The sequence below is a fragment of the Notolabrus celidotus genome, chromosome 22 (genome assembly GCF_009762535.1).
Source record: "Notolabrus celidotus isolate fNotCel1 chromosome 22, fNotCel1.pri, whole genome shotgun sequence".
Taxonomy (NCBI): domain Eukaryota; kingdom Metazoa; phylum Chordata; class Actinopteri; order Labriformes; family Labridae; genus Notolabrus; species Notolabrus celidotus.
The window spans coordinates 20603400-20623093 of NC_048293.1; the positions used below are offsets into that span (position 1 = coordinate 20603400).

At 39.8% G+C, this 19694-nt stretch overlaps 1 protein-coding gene across 3 annotated transcripts in view; it reads right to left on the reverse strand.

Annotated features, from left to right (window-relative positions):
- The window catches only part of LOC117806657 (leucine-rich repeat and fibronectin type-III domain-containing protein 2), a 265838-nt gene that overhangs the window by 210108 nt on the left and 36036 nt on the right, over positions 1–19694 (reverse strand). For all 3 annotated transcript variants that reach the window (XR_004629719.1, XM_034675640.1, XM_034675639.1), the window contains one exon: positions 9215–9373. The gene's annotated coding sequence lies outside the window, so the exon portion shown is untranslated. The remainder of the gene's footprint in view (positions 1–9214; positions 9374–19694) is intronic.

Sequence of the window (19694 nt, forward strand, 5' to 3'; positions counted from 1 at the left end):
GACATTTAAGACTAAACCCAGACTAAAGACATTTATATTTTTCTATATTTTGTTTTTGGTACAGAGCTCATTTATTTTTGGGGAAAACTTTATATTGTTGTAACCTGCAAGGCAAATGTTTGCTACACTGTAAATAAATCTGCCAACTGTTATTACCACTTAACCTTCTCCTTTCATATTTACTCCTCAGAACCTAGGTAAATACTGTAGCTTCTTGGCCTTAATTGAACACAAGTGCTACATAAATCTATAGATTCATAATGGATTATCACTTGGCACACAAGACATACAAAATGCTTATTGCATTCAAGGTGATGGTGAGAACCCTTGTGTTTCTGGCTTACATTCTCTCCTAAATCAGTATCTGCCTCCTCATCTTAGAAGATCAGATCAATGGCCTCCTGCACAGTCAGTCTTGCTGTCACTAAAATGTCAGCTCAGGTGCTTTTGTAATCTTTTGGCCCTCGCCTTCTCTTTCGATCTCTGTTTTGATCTCTGCTCAGAATTAATGGACTCTGATCTGTTTATTTGTAGATGATTTTGTTGCATTGTGGGTGGCTTATCCTCACAGGTTCAGATACAAGGCCTGTGTCAAAGCTGCCGCTGACCTGGGTATGACTCTGTTCCTTAAGCAGGGAACACAATACGAGATAATTGGTCAATTTGGGGCTTCTCTTTGGATGTTGGATTTTCTTTTTTAGATTGGTAGAGGACAAAAATGTGTTTTATTATCAGTATTGGCCTTAATCTTAAGACTTACCTTTTTAATCTAGCTTTTAATTTGGGGTAATTTATTGAATTATTATTATAATCATTGCTTTAACATTTATTTCCCTTATTTAATTATCTATGTATTTCTTGTATTCATCTGATCTCGTTAACGCTACCTTATTTTTAACTTTTCTTTCCACTCTTAATTAATTTTACTGTCTTGATTTTATTTTATCTTTAAGTATTTTATTTCTAATCATGGGCTGCATGTTTATATGTATGAAATGTGCTATACAAATAAAGTTGAGTTGAGTATTATTATTTTTTTTATACCTACTATACATATAATCATTCATTTCTTCATGAAAAAGAAAGTTGCACATTAAATGACATTATTCATATTTGTCATTTATTTATTCAATCATTCATTTTATTTCCATGTCTCTGATTGGCTGAGCTTCCTGTCAGTGTGGGAGGGCCTGTGCCACCATGTAAAGTATTATTAGTCTCATAGAAAGAGAAGAAAAAAATCCACCTTTGTAAAAAAATAAAAAATGAAACTCTGTATAGAAAATGTAATATATGCCTGCCTGTTACCATTCAACAAGTGTGTGTACCTTAAAGATCCTCCCTTTGGCTAAATGTATTCCATATTAAATGATAGAGATGCCTCTTTTTTTGATCATGATAAAAGTCTCGCTCAATTCAGTTACTTTTGACAGCACATTGGAAAAAATAACTTGATTCACACCCCATTCTGCGACCAACAGCCTGTTTTCATCAGCTCCTTTCTGCCTGCTAAGTGCCTCCATCTTTCCAGCTCCAGCCAGAAGCGCCCGCTCTCAGTGTAAAGAAAGCTGTGGACTTCAAGCCCAAGGCTGAAAGGCATCACTTATTGCATTACTGATATAATCACAGGGTAACCCATTTCAGACTCAACAAAGTTCCTCTAGAAATGCAAGAAAACCTTTCAAGAGTCCTCCCCGGCTGAACGTGTCTCTTTGAACAGATGAGGAAACTGATTTTGTGTGCAAAACCGGTGTTGACTTTAAGAGGAAGGCTTAAATCAAGAGAGTAAGACTCAACTTTAGAAAGAAAAGATCTTGACTATATTCCACTTAGACTCATAACACACAGGCTGAAAGCAGAATCAACGCATATAAAGATCTTTGTGTGTTGATGAGGAGAAAATGTAGATGCTGTGGAGTCCTTGAGAAGGTTCATTGAATTCACTAAAATTAAACCGTATCCCATCAGACATCTGAACACCTTCCTGCACTGAGCTTAATTGCAGGATAATGATGTGTCACACTACTTTAAAAGAAATGAAAAAAGGTTTGTGCTCGACACCAAGGCTGAACCGGTGAAAAGTCTGTTTTTAAGAGTTTGAGCCAAATTAACGATTCAGCATCGGTGCCCTTTACTATCATAAAAACCAAAGCACTGAATATATCTAAGCAGCACTGCCTTCAAAAGTTTATTACATTTATTACTGCTTAACTTTCTCAAGGCAGTGTAGTATTTCCCAAATGAACAATGTAATCTCACTCCTGCAGATGTTTCACCATACACTGTGCCATGTGTGTGTATTTGTTATGAACACAGACTGACATGTGGTTTACATGTACTGACAGTTTTTATATTTACTTAAGTGAAAGTTTTCCATTTAATAGTATACTAATCAATATTTCAAGATTAGAAATACATCAAATGACTGCATTATGTGAAAGGAGAGGCTCTGAGTTCCGACCAAATTCCCCCAGATCCGGTCCATCTCTGATCCGTCACAGCACTGGATCTGATAGGTTTCTATTCTAGTCAATGTGTTAACTTCCACATCTGTTGCGTTCTGGCTGTTTCTCTGATCCGGCAGGTCTGAGACCTCCGGATCGGATACGCAAGACTTCTATATTTCCTGGATGCCGGAGCACAACGCATCAATAAGCTCAGAGCAGATGGAGTGGGACAGGAAGTCAGGCCCCAAAACAAAATTAAAACATCATGTTCATTTTCAGAATAAAAGACTCTGTTTTATCACCAGATCGTTTTTACTTAACTTCAACAACAAACCGTCATGATGAGCGGAGCCAGGCCTGGAGTCAACAGGTCAGAGGTTTCAGAGGATGATAAAGACAACATGGATGAGGAGAGGAGGAAGAGAACTGTTAATTTAGTGATTACCGCAGGAGAACATCAGTCACATGACGCCAGCGGTCCTGCTCCATGCTGCATTCTGAAAATGCAACCGGTGGGTGTTGACGGACTAGAGAGTACGGAGCCGGACCGCAGCGGATTGTAGACAGACCGGACGCGGATCTGGTGGAAGTCTTTCAGCCAAGTGTTTTGGTTCAGTCTTCAGTTTTATACCACTCAATTTAGGGAAATTGGCAGAAAGAGTTTGAGATGAGCTTTAATCCTAACCATGTTGAGTGCTCTGAGGGGAAATAACCTCTCATACTTTCTCAAATGGTTTATTTACCAGCTCTGCCCCTGACATGCTGTTGTATTAAGTGCTTTATGTGCACACAGAGAACTCTCTCCAGTCGTTGGTCCTTGTTGTCCAACGCTCTTTGGCTTTGTTCTTACTCTCTCTATGCTGTGTTGTGATAACTCAAGTTGAAAACATCCTTGTCTTCACAACAACAGTGGAGGTGGGGCGTCCCCTCATTAGTGTGCATCCAGTGACACTTGGTGAACTCGGTGCCGAGCATGAGATGACCCATATTCCTGTCCTGTTATCTCTGATTGCTGCTCTGTGGCGGAGGCTTGATTAAGTGTTTTCAGCCAGCGTGCCGCTCTTGAAATGTGGTGCGAAAGAAAGAGTGAAGGCGAACATTTGACTTTCAAATGAGCTTGGCAGAGCTAAACTTGGAAACCACATATAGAGGGACTATTCTTGAACACTGGCAACAGAAAAGATAGAGAGGTTGAAAAGAGCTACGGAGATGTGAAACAAGAGAACAACCACAAGTGAGAGCTGCGCATTGTCTCGGGAAACTTTCCTGTGTGAGTAAACACACGAGTGGAAGACTCGCTCTGTCAAATAAAGTTATCTCAGGGAAGAAGTAAGTCGATGCTGTATCTGTTTTAATCTAATGTGTGTCATTGGATTTTCTGCCAAGGTGCTGTGCTATTTGCGGTCACTGTGGAGGGGAGTAGTTAAGTTACTGTGCAGGAAAGTGTGACAGCAACTAGCTGCCAAAAGACAGCGAGTGTGAACTAATGCTGGGATGGTGCAAATGAAACAATTTACAGGGAGACAAAAAGACGGACAGGAGCTCTGCCAAGTGTTCTCGGGTTTCCGTTACAAATGAACCCGAGTGTTGTCACACCCTGAGAAACTGTGATGATTGAGAGCTCAAAACAAGCAATCATCAAATCCCATTTCGAGACATTCAGGGGGGATTAACATTCATCCAGTGTGGTTGATTAATGCGTCACACTGTTAAATGAAGAGTAACATTTGCAAAAGGTGTCAAGTGCTGTGTGTGCAAGAACATCACACAAGATTAACTTGAGCAGCGCGCAGGCCACAGTTAAAGATAAATTCGTCCAAAGTCTTCAGCGGTTATCCTCAGAAGTCATTATGCAAACATTGCCTCACGTCGTGACCTCATATCAGGCTTTAATGAAAGCAACAGGAAAATCCTCCTCCTCGGCCTCCTCTGTGAATATGTGAAAAAGATATTTATCACTACCGCACATCATGAACTCAACATGTCTTTCTCACACCAGAATCCAATTTGCAGATGTTTTCCACGTGTCAAGCTGATGGAACAGAAGCAATCAAGGCTGCAGCGCTGTTCAGGGAAAACACAGAATATTTGACATAGTTTAATATTTACTAACATTATTATCATGAACTCTGATTACAGTGTGCTTTCCTCTGCACAGGATTTATTTTACGTCTTTTGGTTTTACACGGGAGTCACACTTTAAGGCGTTTTTCGACCAGAGAGACTTTACCCCTGAACTACGTGCGTTTCGACCAGTGGACCAAGGGTCTAAATTTAGTTCAGGGGTAGATAATCTCCCCCCTTAAAAGCCCCCTGCTAGGGGGGGTAGTACTTTTCAAATGTTCAGGGACTTTCAGGGGGCAGGGCCTGCAATGCTGAACGTGTCTGATTGGTAGATTAACCGCAGTGTTTTTATTCCGCCCGCCATCCACAACACCATCACACACATCTGTGATTCACTTGATTTCTCTTTCTTTTATTAGTTTTAATTTGTTCTATCTTTTTTGTATGTGTGTGTACTTTTCAAAAGAAGAAGCTGTGATTCTCTTGATTTAGCAACTTGTAACAGTAGTCTTCTCTCAGCCACAGCCGAATGCGTCTCTACTGGTGTTAAGGTTTTAAAAGTGACCCTGTAAACTGGAGACCTTCAGCTGAACATGTCAGTGTTTGTGGGGTTTACACAGCTGTTGAAACACAGAGGGAGTTCCTGGGAATGCGAACTAGTTTAGTTTTTATTAAGATTTTCATCTAAAAGATGTTTATGAGGGATGCATCAAGCTGAAAGTCGGCAGTTAACAGGGTCGCTGATTGAACCAAAACACAGTCTGATCTCTGACACAGCTTTTTGAGTTTAAAAGGATTTTAAAGCCGTGTTGAAACGGCTTTGCTACTCGCACTTATCTCCTCTCACGTGTTGATTCAGTGAATCCATCTGTGATGAAATATAGCACCATCTAAAACAGCGCCAGCTGAGTCTCTTCAACAGACTAACTGTTGTGTTGCTCATAATGATACCTGCCTGTCAGTCTGCTTCTATGGTGCCATCTGTGATGAATGGCCTTCGTTTTTGGTCTACTGGTCTGGTGGTGTAGTGCATTTACTTTAATTTTTCTCCATACATAACTGGCCTGATCTACCCTGGACTTCAGCCCACACTTGAACTGCAGACAACAATGTGGGCACAGGAACCTTTTAGTAAAGTAGTTCTGGAGGCTAAAAGACCCCGTAACTCTTGGTTGAAATGCACCTTTAGTTTCATCCATGCATTACCCAAACTAGCGTGCTGTATGGACTTAAAGACTCTTGATACTATGTGAGTTGACAATGCCACATCAAAAATACAAGACAGCAGCCAAAAATGACAGCAGAGGGGTGAGAATGATACTGGATGCTCATATCTGCATAAATGATACATAGGTTATATAATATAAAGTGTTATTCCTGCAAACTGCTGAGCTCCATGTATTTTGTTGCTGTTGCAAACATGCTTTTGAATGTTAATGTTATTTTTCTACTATATTTACAACCAGCATCCATTGTGCCGGTCTGATTTGGAGCTGGAGTACATACTTGCACAAAGGTTTCAGTGCAGGGAGTCTTCCATCCCCCATCTAGATTATGGCGGAGGAGGAGGAGTCTCATAATGGGCCCTTGATGCTGAGTGTAATCCTCCAGGTAAACATTAAGTGAAGTGGTCACATGAATATGGGCTATTAGGCTGGATGCCGGTTTTCAGATAGGACTCCAGATTCCTTTGAATGTGTGAGGCAGCTATAATAATAACAATCTCCCTTCCTCTGGCACACACTCCTGAATGCTCTGCAGATTTAAAGGTTGACTGTGAGCTTCTGACGTGCTAAAAATAACACTTTTCTACTGGTGGTAAGAAGTCTGCATTACCTGCAGTCCACACACAAGAGATGAGGCAGCATAATGAACTCGCAATAACAAAAGGAATACCTCTGAATACTTGAAGTCCAAACCTTTCTTGCACAGCGTCTGCAGCTCAGATAATATTCTGCAGATCATCCAAACATCAGTCCTGAATTTCAAGCGTTATCGCACTTCCTGCCTTTGAAGGCGTCGTTTGATTTCTAACAGCACAACTAGCCGTACAGATGGAATAATTGGCTGTTCACTTTTTCTTTTCAAGATAGCAAATCACATCTGTATAGTCTTTCATACATTTTGACTACACAACGATTGTGACGCTCCACAGGGACTGTGCTTTGTATTTATGGGATGTTTCGCTGGTCATCAGAGTCTGCATATCGTGAAATTGCAGACTGATATTTACTATCTCTGTTTGAATGATTGTTTTTTGGATCGGTTCTGTTTTGATGTGCATGATTTTCATCTCTCCTCTGTTTCCTCCCTGATGCATTTATGAGTCGACAGATTCATTTTTCACTCAGCCAGCAGGATGTGGCCACTAATGTCCCAACCTGACAAATGTAAATTATTTGCTGCATTTCCAAGAATCGAATGAAAACAGCTTTCACTCATCTGTACCTGATGAGTTACTGCTGAATAATACAGGGATACTATGAAGAGTACAGCTGCAGCGCTGCGGTGTATTTAATACTCATCAACCTGTTTGAGGCCTCGTAGAAACCTCATCCCTGTGTCTGAATTACAGCAGCAATATGAAACACACTCCAGGACAAACGGCTCCATCTCCCCGTCCTCAACAGAGAAGGGAAATAAAATGATGTTTTCCAGATGCACTTCTGAAAAGGGCTCTTTAACCTGATATCTGCAGCTTTGACCCTCATGTCCGTACCTGCAGATGAGCTCTTAAACCTGAGTCATTACACCACTTCTCCAAGTCAGATGAACTCCACGAAAATGGCACGGGGAGGCGATTTTGTGCTTGCAAACAGACCCAGAAGTGATATCACTGAAGCACTAGAGATATAGAGAGCGCACTCAAATCACAGACCAGCATCCCGGTCGGGAAAAAGGGGCCAATTTCTTCCAAGGGTGCTTGGCTCCTTTTCCTAGTGTCAAGCGTGGAGATGAGACAACTCCAGGACTGCATGAGATCTCTGATGAGCCAGGATGCAAGAAAGGGGAAAACAGTAAACAATACAGGAGAAAAAATGGTCCAGGTCCTTGGCACAGTAAGTGGTTGTCAAGGCAACACCCAATGAAATCCAAGGCGAACCACCAGCAGCTCTGACACGCTCTGTTTTGCTCCGTCCCAGATTGATGCATGCAGTTTGTGTTCATATGATTTTGTGCTTTCTGCAGTTAAAAGGTCATAAAACAAGTTAACATTGAGTGCCTGTCCAATAAAAAAAAACATATCAACATCAAACAGAGATGGTTGAAGGCACTCTGCTGTCACACAAGGATTCTTTAAATGTAAACTCAAGATTATATGTTCAGTCTGGCTTTTATGGGATTCATAATTGTATTATTTTAATGTTTCATTTTAATTTAAATGTTGTTTCTTATTTTAACCTTTTTAATTATTTGTTGCCATTTTAACGCCTTAATTTTATCTTCACCTTTTATCCTTACCCCTTTTTTATTTATTTAAGTTAACCATTTATATTCGTATTGTTATTTTGATGCTTTAACTTATTTTTAACAGCATATTTTATTTACAAATAAGGACATGACTGACTTGACTGACAGGTGGGAACACAGCTGTTGGCTGGGAGGCTCAAAGCCCGCCTCTTTACGTCAAACTAAGTTTGATTGACTTCAGCATTTCCAATATGGCTCCCACCAACGATTGGCTTCTAAACAGCGCTCAGGAACAGATGGGTGACGTCACGGATACTACGTCCATTATTCATTCAGTCTATGGTCTCTACTTCATAGACTTCTCTACTTCCCTTTTTGTTTTGTTTTTTAACATGTAGTATGTTTTTTCATGACTGATTTGTTGTGTAAGAGTAAAAACAATGTCTTCTTTTCTCCAGAATGTCAAAGTAGGACCAAGTACAGTCAAAGTTGTTCCTCCTATGAGAAGAACTGCATCAAGGTACTCTGCTGATTTCTACTATCTTTTAAATCATGAAACACACATTTAAATCCTGATCCCCATTTATAGGGACCAAAAGATGTAGTACAGCTGGCATCACAGTAACATGCCTCCTCAGTCAGGCTGAGTGACAGAACATCCTGCAAGATGACTGCCTTCAGCAGGAAAACAACAGAATCGTGACAAAAAGCTGCTTAAACCACGCTCAGGGCAGTGACACTCAAAACATGTCCTCACAGTTTATAAAAGGTTGGACTTCAGACATTGACATGCGTTTCCTTACACTTACATGTACCTGATTCCACAGCCGGGGAGGTACACAAAGCAAGTACAGGTGTGAAGCAAAGCATGACAGCAAACCGAAGCACTGAAGCTTGGTTTGTATTTCATGCAGGGGAATATCCAGAGGAGAGGCCAGGGGTGGAACTGGCCCTGTTGAAATCTGATTGCCCTCATTTGGTGTCACCCCAAAATCCTACACTACGATTGGCAATTTGCCTTGTCATAGGTGTAAAGATGTAAATGTTATCGCTTTCTGATCTTGTCCTGTACATATAAGTTTGTTTCTCAGTTTGGGGATTTGCATTTACATTCAAGTTTCCCATAAACTGTAAAAAAAAACACATGCAAAATGAATAGCAGAAGAAAAGGACCCAGGATTTTTTTTATAGTGTTCAGTCTATATTTAAATGAGTGCACTCTTTTTAAAGTCTATATTCTAGCAAGACCAAACAACAGTACCTCCTTTAGGTGAAACGTAAACAACTCCTACCATGTTGTAATCCCTCTCATGTTCCCCAGTCTGCAGCAGCACCGCAATGATGAACAGCAAGGTCCACACACCCTGCAGGAGTAGAGATGACCATCCTTGACTCTGGGCTATAACCGGCAACATCAACTGGGGCTTCTTGCGTCCACAGCTTCCAGTCATCTGCACAGAGGAAAGACAATAGCACCTCACATTTTGGCAATGGAGAAACAATCAGTCGTAGAAGACAGTTACAAATGCGTATTCAGGAGCATGACAGGGGAACAGTTTGCAGTTCAACATGAAAAAAACACTCAACAAACGCAGCAAAGTCTTACACAAATCCTTCAAAGTTTCACCTGCGTCTTACTGCAGCTCACTTCCTTTTTTCCAATTTACCCCGCGGTCAACAGGGAAATGAACTTTCCCAACTCAGAAGTTTTTAAACTAATCGAAATTACTTTTTCTAAACACTGTAACCCAAATAATATCATGGAATGAGCATATTTTACCAGCAAATTATTTATGCATCTTAAACAATTTAATGCAAATTAACATGAACTTAATTTGACAAGTGAATATCAATCAGGCATTATATCATTAACAGGCAAAACCCCATTTGTTTTTGCAGAAAACAAAATACATAATATAACTGATATTTATCAGGTTATTACATAATATTATAATCCCTATGAGTGGACTACAACCATTAATCATCAATTTTAACATTTACTCCTGTGCCTTTTCTACTGTGACCACAAAGCTCTACTTTTTAAATCATTACTAATGCAGATTCTTGCTTTCACCACTCAGTTTATGGTTTCCCAAATGCAAAATCCAACCCTGAATTATAAACTGGAGCAAAAACATGATCCTCATGCCAGTGCACCCACCTCCACTTCTCTACCAGATCATTATTTCCCTGCAACACTTCCCTCACGCTTTGACTGACATTCAATTAAAGGTGTTGGTGTGGAATCAGAGAGCGATGGCGATGAGGAGGTGAGGTAAGAAAGAGTATGAATTTTTAAGAGCAGGAGACACTATTGCACTTAGATCACCAGCTGCTCCTGGAGTATTACCATACAATTAAAGCACTAACAATCCAGCTTTGTGCCAGTAAATCAGAACAGGTTACACAGTCATGTAACATAATGGTATAACTAGAAGCAGAGGAATTGATTGGAATCTTTATCTAAAATCACTTCTATTATCAAAGTGAGGTAAACATAGATCGCTCACAAATGCATCACAGTGACATCACCGAGGTGACAGATCTGATTAAAGTACAAACAGGCAAACGTATGCTAGCTTAGAAACTAAAAACTTTTGCAGAACCGATTAGTTTGAAGCATCAGCAGGTAGCTGATAAACAGGTACTGACTACATGTGTCCCTATAATGATGAATATTTTACAGGCAGTGAATGAATATCTGAGTGGAAAGCTACAAATGCTCGAATATTTTGCAAAACTTATAGTTGCAGGAACGAACAGGTGGTGTATTTATAGTTGCTATTTTCAGCAAACCAACACTGACTGCACAAGTTGGCTGTCAGTTATCTGCAAAAAAAAAAAGGCTTTGCTTCCTGTCTCCACATTACTTCATATTCTCAACAACAGTTATGAATGAGGATATCAGGCTACCTACATTAGGAAACAATACAAAAGAAACCATTGATTTGAAAAGTTCAACTTGCACATACACTACCAATCAAAAGTTTGGACACACCTTCTCATTCAATGGTTTGTATTTATTTAATTATTTTCCAGATTGTAGATTAAAACTGCAGACATCCAAACTATGAAAGGACATATATGGAATTATGTAATTCACAAAAAAGTGTTAAACAAATCAGAATATGTTTTATATTTTAGATTCTGTAAAGTAGCCGCTTTTTCTTCATGACAGCTTTGCACACTCTTGGTATTCTCTCAGTCTGCTTCATGAAGTGGTCTTTTGGAATGGTTTCTAATTAACATGAGCCTTGTGAAGAGTTCATTTGTAGAATGACTTGCCTTCTTAATGTGTTTGAGACCATCAGTTGTGTTGTTCAGAGGTAGGGTTAGTACACAATGGATAGCCCTGGTTACTGATGTAATCCATATTATGGCAAAACCAGATTATTTCATAGTTTTGATGTCTTCAGTATTAAACTACAATGTTGAAAATAATTCAAATAAATAAAAAAACAGTGAATGAGAAGGTGTGTCCAAACTTCTGACAGGTAGTGTATATTGTTCTGTCAGTGTAACATGCTGGTGTTGGAACATGATGCATCAATGCTGCCCCTCTGCATTCCTCTGAAAGAATAGCACGATGGTGCAATATTAATATGACAGTTGTCAGTAATTAGAGCACAATGTGTTTTTCTGATTATTCCTAGATCCTTTAAGCCACACTGCAAATATTTGGCAAGGAAAAGGGGAGTAAAAGCTAAGTGGTGTCAAATCCTTGTCAAAGTAGAAACTTGTTTGGGAATTTTGAAAGAGCCCTCACATGTCTGAGGATGACAGGAGGCCGTTTGAGGGAGAGAATTTGACAGACAAGAGAGAGCAGCAGAAGCAGCTCAGACTGAGTCTGCATGACCAGGTGGAGTCCTGATGGATGTTCCATTTAGTTTCTGACAACTGGTTACAAAAAATACAGGACATCAAAATATCCTCCTCAAGAGCAAGGGAAAGGCTTTTAAACCAATGGAATCACAAGTGTGTCTTTGTTAGAGTCATGATGAATTCTTTATCATCTTTAGAAATGTTGTTTGTCTTTTTAAGTCAGCCCTGATTGACGCGTGACCTGTCAAGGGTGTACCCTGTCTCTCAATCACTAACAGAACTCTAGATCTATTGCACCTTTGCCCACATGAAGCAAAAGTTTAATTTGTTTGTGGCTTCATGGCTTCCACAGTTATATCCTTTTATAGATACATGGAGAATCTCTGTGATTTGCAGCTAATTTAGCTTCAAAATACTAACCCTTAGAGGAGAGGAGAAACTACGTGGTAGAAATACTCCAGGTGTGTAAAATCATTTAATAACTGCAAGAAGGTTTTACTTCCTAAATCCATTTCTGTGTGACAGAAGTGTGTATAAACTTGTTTATCCACTGGTAATAGAGGAGCATATTGTGAACTATCACATTATTAGATCTATACATGTTGGGTTGTTCATCAATTTCCTTTTCATCTCATGAGACTGAGTGTTAAAAACCAATAAAGTGAGGGTTTTTCAATCAATATTAATTACACTGGAGTTTACATCCCCAATAACATGACAGATATCAGGCATTATTTGCACTTAACCAGATTTTCATGATCTCCACTGACAGAGAGAGAATGACTTTGATTACAGTGATATGGATATTTTGTCTTCACGGCTCTGCTTGTTTACTATCAGATAAAATCACATTTTATTAGAAAAAATAGCACAAAGTACAGAGCAAAATCAAATTATGTTCAACATTGTGCGGCAGAGATAAATACCCTGCCGTCAGCAGCTCTTTGCATCACATTAATTCTTTGGCAAAGATTAGCGTTATGTGTACAAGAAAGTAAAGCCGAGTCGTTTGTCTTCAAATTGGACCCTTCACCAGAAATTAATTGTTCTCCATACGTAGGAGGAAAGCAGAGAATCTGACTTGGTCCGGACTTCATTTATTATAATTACTGTGTCTACAAGAAAGAGGAGAACATATTCTGATGAGGAGAATAATTTGAACAATTCATCAGCTGCTGCTGCTGCTGCGGTCACACTGCTGCCAGTTCTACTAACATCGGTGGACGGGAATCAGAGGCAGGGTTTCAGGTTTCAGAGTAGAGTTGGTAAAAACTTTGGAGGTTGATGAGGATGATTCATTACTTTAACTAGTAATAGTTATAACAGTTAAAACCTCTGAGAACACAAATCAACAAAACGTTCTACCTATGATATTTCACACCATATGTAAATACGAAAAACTTTGTAAAAATATTAGAACTCAACTGCGATCCATTTTTCAAATATGTTCAATTACGTTTTTTAACACGTTTTCACACTGGGTTCTAAGGGGTCTGGTTTAACCTGATATTTATTACATAATAAATATCCAACCAATCATAAATGAAACACTGAGTCACATGCACACATGTTCAACAAAACTACTCTGCTCCTGCTCAGTCCGTCTCCTCCTGACGTCTCACTTCACTCAAATTTTTTTTGACTCAGATTCTGAGTTCGAGGGACTTTCTCTTCCATGAGTGGATGCCAAGTTGTACCCATAGACTGTATAAATAATGGACGTAGTATCCGTGACGTCACCCATCTGTTCCTGAGCGCTGTTTTGAAGCCAATCGACGGCGGCAGCCATAATGGAAATGTGGAACTCAACCAGGCAGAGTGTGGCGTAGTGTGAGCCTCCTAGCCAACAGCTATGTGTTCCTGACCGGAACGTGAGTCACGTGAGTCACGTCAGTCATGTCCTTATATGGGAAATAACTCGAAATCTTAATATCTTCTGAATCGTCGCGTTATAAAAAAAATTCACCCCCCGTAGAGTGTGTGCCATTAGAGAGATTAGCTTTGTAGGGCCAAGCCATTTTTTTAACCAGGCTGTAAACATGTTTATTAATGCTGCAAAGATCGTCTTTTTCCCATTCATGTCTATGTGGTTTCCGGTGTTTCTGCAGCCAGCCTCAAGCGGATTCTCGATATATTGCAGTTTATAACACTTCCGCATGGGCTTCATCGTATGAGACCGGAGGTTGCCGCTTGGTTGTACCACGAGAGCTGGGCTCAGGGACCCACAGCTCTAGTAATCGGTGGAGAGACAAAGGGTCTGAGTGTTGAAGCAGTCCAGCTGGCAGAGAAAACAGCGGGTCACAGACTCTTTATTCTGGTCATTCCTGATGTGGACAGTTTGAATTCAGTATTTTCGTATTTACATATGGTGTGATTACACATTACATTTTGATATTCCATATGATTTTTTAATATTTACAGAGTCTTTAAGGTAGCTGTATTAGCTGCACTGGAACAAGAAGATAGAAGACATGAAGTTATGAATATGCACATAGATATAAAGACTTCATGTATCCCAGTCACGTGACCAGAGCTTAGTAAATTGTCAGCCTCCACTGGACAGTAGAGGTGTGAAAAAATATTGATACAGCAATATATCGCGATACTTTGACCTCCAATATGATATTAATATTTCAACTCTTAATATCGATATTTTTGTAATAATAAAAATTCACATTTTAGCCAATTTGGAACTAAAATACAACTTCAGTATTTCAAAAACAAAGTGGAAAAGTTGTTTTCAATCAAATAGTTTTGACTTAATTTGTCCTTTCAATTTTGAGTAATATTGTGTGACTTACATATACACCATCTCTATTTTTCTTAGTTTACCGTGTAGAATATCGCAATACATCACAATATTGTGATATATCGTGATACTATTGTATCGTGACCCAGGTATCGTGATGTGTATCGTATCGTGAGCTTGGCAATACTCAGCCCTATTGGACAGTGGTGACAGGTGAGATTTTGGGGGTGGTACATTCTGCCCAGCACCACCCTCAGAAGCGTCATTGCTTTTGCTGTTCTTGTTATAACGACAGAGAAGAGATAGGTCATTTTGAAAAGTTAGAGGAAGGAGATAATATGCACCAAATGTCTTAGAGTTGGAGCGGTAATGCTTCTGTATGTGGAGCACACTCTCATAAGGCCTGACCCGCTACGTGAACTTCTCTGGTCTAAATTGAAATGTAGGTCTTCATTAGCAAGACTATAAAAGTTATGCGTCTTTGTTGATTTCTGCACCTGGAGCTGTGCCTGAAGCTGTTTGATAGTTGAATAAAAAGGCAGAGGAATAATCACTTACATTTGTAATTCCACTGGAACCATGAATCCGAGGGCTAAATGACACGACACAGGGTTTTAATTTCTAAACAAATCTGACGTGTGCAGTGAGTCAGACGTCTGGAACCAAGATAATAAGATCTGCCATACACTGCATTGCTTAGTGTAAACAGGCTTATAGTCAAACCTAGTCATATTTAACATTTCGTCTTGCTGTCTTTGATTCTATCTTATCTGCTCTGAAAAATAAACATTCCTGCTCAGCTGTGGTCTCAGTCGATGTGTAGAAGATGTTTCTCTGGTTTAAGTTGATTTTGATCCAAATGTTGAGTAAGACTTTGCTTTTCCTACAGAATTGTTAGTAAAAAGGGACCCAAAGGTGCAGTGGTTTAGCAGCACCTTATTCAAATTGATGCAAATACCCTCACTGTTATCCACTCACAGCTTTATAATCAGGTGCGTGAGTCTCATTCCTTTGTGCTGTCACTTGATTTCGTGAAGGTTTTGTCCAAGCAGCAGATCAACAGCTTCTACCTTCCTGCTTTTGCATAATCCTTTTCAGGGACAGACCAAATATTATCCAACGCAGCGGTGTAAGAACATAAGAACACGAGTTAGCTGTCAGGAGCTTTAAAGGATGCAGCACATTCAGTTTGAGAAGAAGTAAAATCATTACCTTTGGATTGTAATACAAACATGTTAATTGTTATGGTATCAAAGCCCTGTTAAATATTCCCTAAACCCTAAAGTAGCATGCAGGCAGGAGGAAGATTGTTTTGCTGCCACACTGTCATTTCTCTTTTATAAATTGTTCAACTCTCTGACCCCAACGGTCGGAATCAATCCTCCCCTAAAGCTGCTGGAGTCCATCTATCCCATTCTCTGTGTATGATGGAACATTTCCCCAGGTGAGAAACTTGGGGAACGGCCAGCATATCTATCCCACGCTCTTTCCAGCTGACAGGACGGAAAGCTGGTGACCCGTCACAAACTGCACATTGTCCGTGACACTGAGTGAGTACTGCAGGCTGCAGCCGACCTAAAATCAATGACCCGGTGTTTAAATTATGATCAATGGTACTCAGGTAATCTATTCTAAAGCTGTGGTAGGAAATCAATGCAGAGATGTCTCATGGAGACTGAAATGAGAGAACCACGGGAGAAAATCCTGATTACATAAGAGGAATTTGAGTTGTACACAGAATGACGGATAACTCCTGCTTTCTGTTAATGAACCTCAGGCAGAATGTGCAGGGCGAGAGACACAGCCTGTGGGTGTATGCATGGCTTTGATCTTAAGAAACTGCACATGTGTTAGTGTTGGTTGGATTTTTACACAAGAAGTACAGTCTAAATCCTGTTACACACATGGGGGGTGGCAGGAGATTCCTGGGGAGAGACCAAACATAGGGGAAAAAATGAAACCAATATCCTTGGGCTCCTTCAGGCTGAAGTTAAAAGTAAGAGAGAAAGGATAGCACTTCCTTCCTCTTCCAGGTTTCACATAAAGTTTATTTTTCATCTTTTAATGTCTGGTTAAGATGTTTTAATAGGCTGTAAAATTGTATTACATATGGTGCTATTTAAAAGCAGGTTAATATAAAGTGATGCAAGTATATGTCATCAGTCATGGTCTCGGCTGTGCCTCTTCTTCGTTCCTTGTGTTTCATTTGTCTCCCCTTCATTATGTGTGTTGTTATTTCCCTGCTTGTTTCTCTTTGTGTGCGTGAGTGTGTGTGTGTGTGTAGGGGCGTGACATTCGATTACTCTCCTGCACACCTGGGACCCATCCACTCATCGAGTTCCTGCCATATGAATACTGCTCTACGCACCAGTCTTCACCAGATTATCTTTGTGGTTCTGCACTGCAGCCAAACTTAAACTCTGCAATTTTTGCATTGTTTTTTCTTCTCCTTCACTTAAATACAGGTAGATCTTGGATCAGCATTCCAATAGGATTACCAATCTGTTGGCCTCACTCTGCTGCACTCTCAGCTCCTGTTGCAGCTTCTCCAGCTCCATCTGACTCCACTGTTCACCTCCAGCTTCGATAACCTCTCTAATAATTACACTGAACCATAACCTTCTGTTTATGTTTTTGGGTCTTATAACTACAAAATGTGACCTTATCAAAGTACAGCACCAGAATCTTGAGGTATTTTTACTTTATATCACTATTTTGGTTTGGTATCACTTCATAGCTTGTTTTCAACCCCACTATTGTAACATAGAATACACTGCAGTTATCAAAGATTGAGGCACTTGAAAGTCAGAAAATGCAAATTAAATGATTGAACTAAAAGAAACAGATTTGAATCTATAGTAGTTAAACATCTGAGCACATCTCCAGCCACAGTTTAAAACAATACATTAACCGTGTTGTTCCACTGCAGCCCTAGGGATTGTGTTTGATTTATAAGAAGACAGTGTCGGCTCAGAGAATTTCTAAATAATGAAAACAGACACAAAATAACCACGAGGGTGCCAAATGGAGAGATGAAAGACGAAAGATGCAATTTACTACAGAGGGACTTAAAATAACTACAAAGACATGCAGGATGAAAACAGTCACAAAGAGAAGTTACACACAACTTTAAAAAATGCAAAATGAAGAGCGAAGAGATGAGAACATGTACAAAGACGTGCAGTATGGCAAGAGGCAGTAACACAGGGAGAGGCTGGGGGGGTCATGTTTGCTCTTTGTGTTTGTGCTGTGTCTATTTGAGGATGATGTTGTTGCTCCCATGTAGAAGGGACAAGGGCTTTTATGTGTCACATGTGTGAGTGTGAATGTGAACACTAGCTTGTCTGTCTTCTAGGTTTTTCTTGTGTTTTTCTTAATGATTTCTGGTGTTAGATTCCCATGTGGAGAGTGTGATGTCTGGTGGATGTGTTCCTCACTGATTACATGTCTGTATCTCACTGTGGAAGCAATCGTTTATTCTTGTGTTGCTCTGTTTTAAGACCCAATGTGAAGCAAGTTGAAGTTTGCCTTAATGACAAATCATATGAAATATTTCTGCGTCTAAACGTGGCTTGATGTGTGCGCAAGTTTGTGCAACAAGCTGTGTGTTTCTCATTCTTTCAGTGTTTTTATTAAAGACATTCATTGTGTGCTAGGATCACAGGGATATCCCAGCAGGCTTTGAGAGGAATAAACAAAGAACACCCTGAAGTGACTGAAATGAGACATGCCACATTTGTTGTAATTACGATGTTGTATTTGCTGTTTGAGCTTTGATGCTTTTTTTACATGTTAAAAATAAGTGGTGATAATAGCAGAATTTCAGGAGCAGGGCCACAGCACAACCGCGCCTCTTCCGTTTTCCATAAATTCAAGCCGGACCATTTCCTTCTTTCTCACTATCGTTTCAGCATCCCTCCCTCCCTCCCTCTCTTCCCTTTTTGCGTTCTGCTGCTCTCCTTCTTTCTCCTTATCCATAGGGCTCGTCGTGCCTGGGTGCTACAGCAGATCCCCTAAGTCACTACATGTTCAAAACTGATAAATATAAATAATACGTAATCAATAAACTATCTTTCAAATCTCATTCTCTTGTTGGTGTGGTCCTTGCTAGTGAAATATAAAATTAAAGTGTGGGAAATCCCTTCGAATGTGGGCAAAGTTTAAATTAGGAGGCTCCAGGATGAGACTGCAGATTTCTTAGAATGGCTTGTTCAAAACGTCAAGCAATAATTAAAAAATAGGGACACACGTTTGCTCAATTTGTGATGTCACAGATTGGTAAATATCCATTAAATAAAATCCTTGTCCTGAGGATCTTAATTTTCCAAGGCAGATTGGAGGGTCCAAAATAATAAGGTCATACTGCATAATTATTTTATTTTAAATCAGATTTGCATCAGTTAACTCAATGATGACTAATTAGTAGCATGGCAACAGTGGAGGAGGCTGCTGGAGAGCTGGCTTATTGGAAGAAAGGTGGCTTGAGTGTGGAGCATAGACTGTATAATGTTTTGAGGCCAATCATCAGCGGCAGCCATATTGCTGCTGTCGACGATTGTGATGTAAAGAGGCGGGCTTTGAGCCTCCTAGCCAACAGCTACAGTGTTCCCGCCTGCCAATCAAGTCAGCTGTGCCTCATGATGGGAAACTCGGAATCTCAATATCAATGAGATTGCTGCATTAGAAAAAAATTCACTCCTCGTATAGTGTATGCCGATCGAGAAATTAGCTATCCAGACTACACTCATCTTTTGAACCAGGCTGTAAACATGTTTATTTCTGCTGTAAATATCAGCTTTTTTGAATTGGTGTGTACGTGGTTTCGGTACTTCCGGAGCCAGACTCAAGGGGATTCTTGATGAGCTGCAGTTTTTAGCACTTCTGCATTGGACTCATATTTTGAGACCGGAGGTTGTCTCTTGGTGTGGAGAGAGGTCAGAAGCTGAAATGAAGCACTTCAAATGGAGTCTACACTAGCTTGAGATAATTAAATAAACTGTTCTTTGAGCCGTTAATCATGTTGAGCTACAGAGGCATTAAAAACATGACCTTAAAATACCTTCTGTTAACAAAGCATTACTAAAGATGCCATTATCTAAGTACTGCTATTTCATATTTAACTGAATGAATTATACATTGAATGATTTCCCTATCACTGAATTAAGATGGATTTTATTTTAATCTGAATTAATGCAAACACA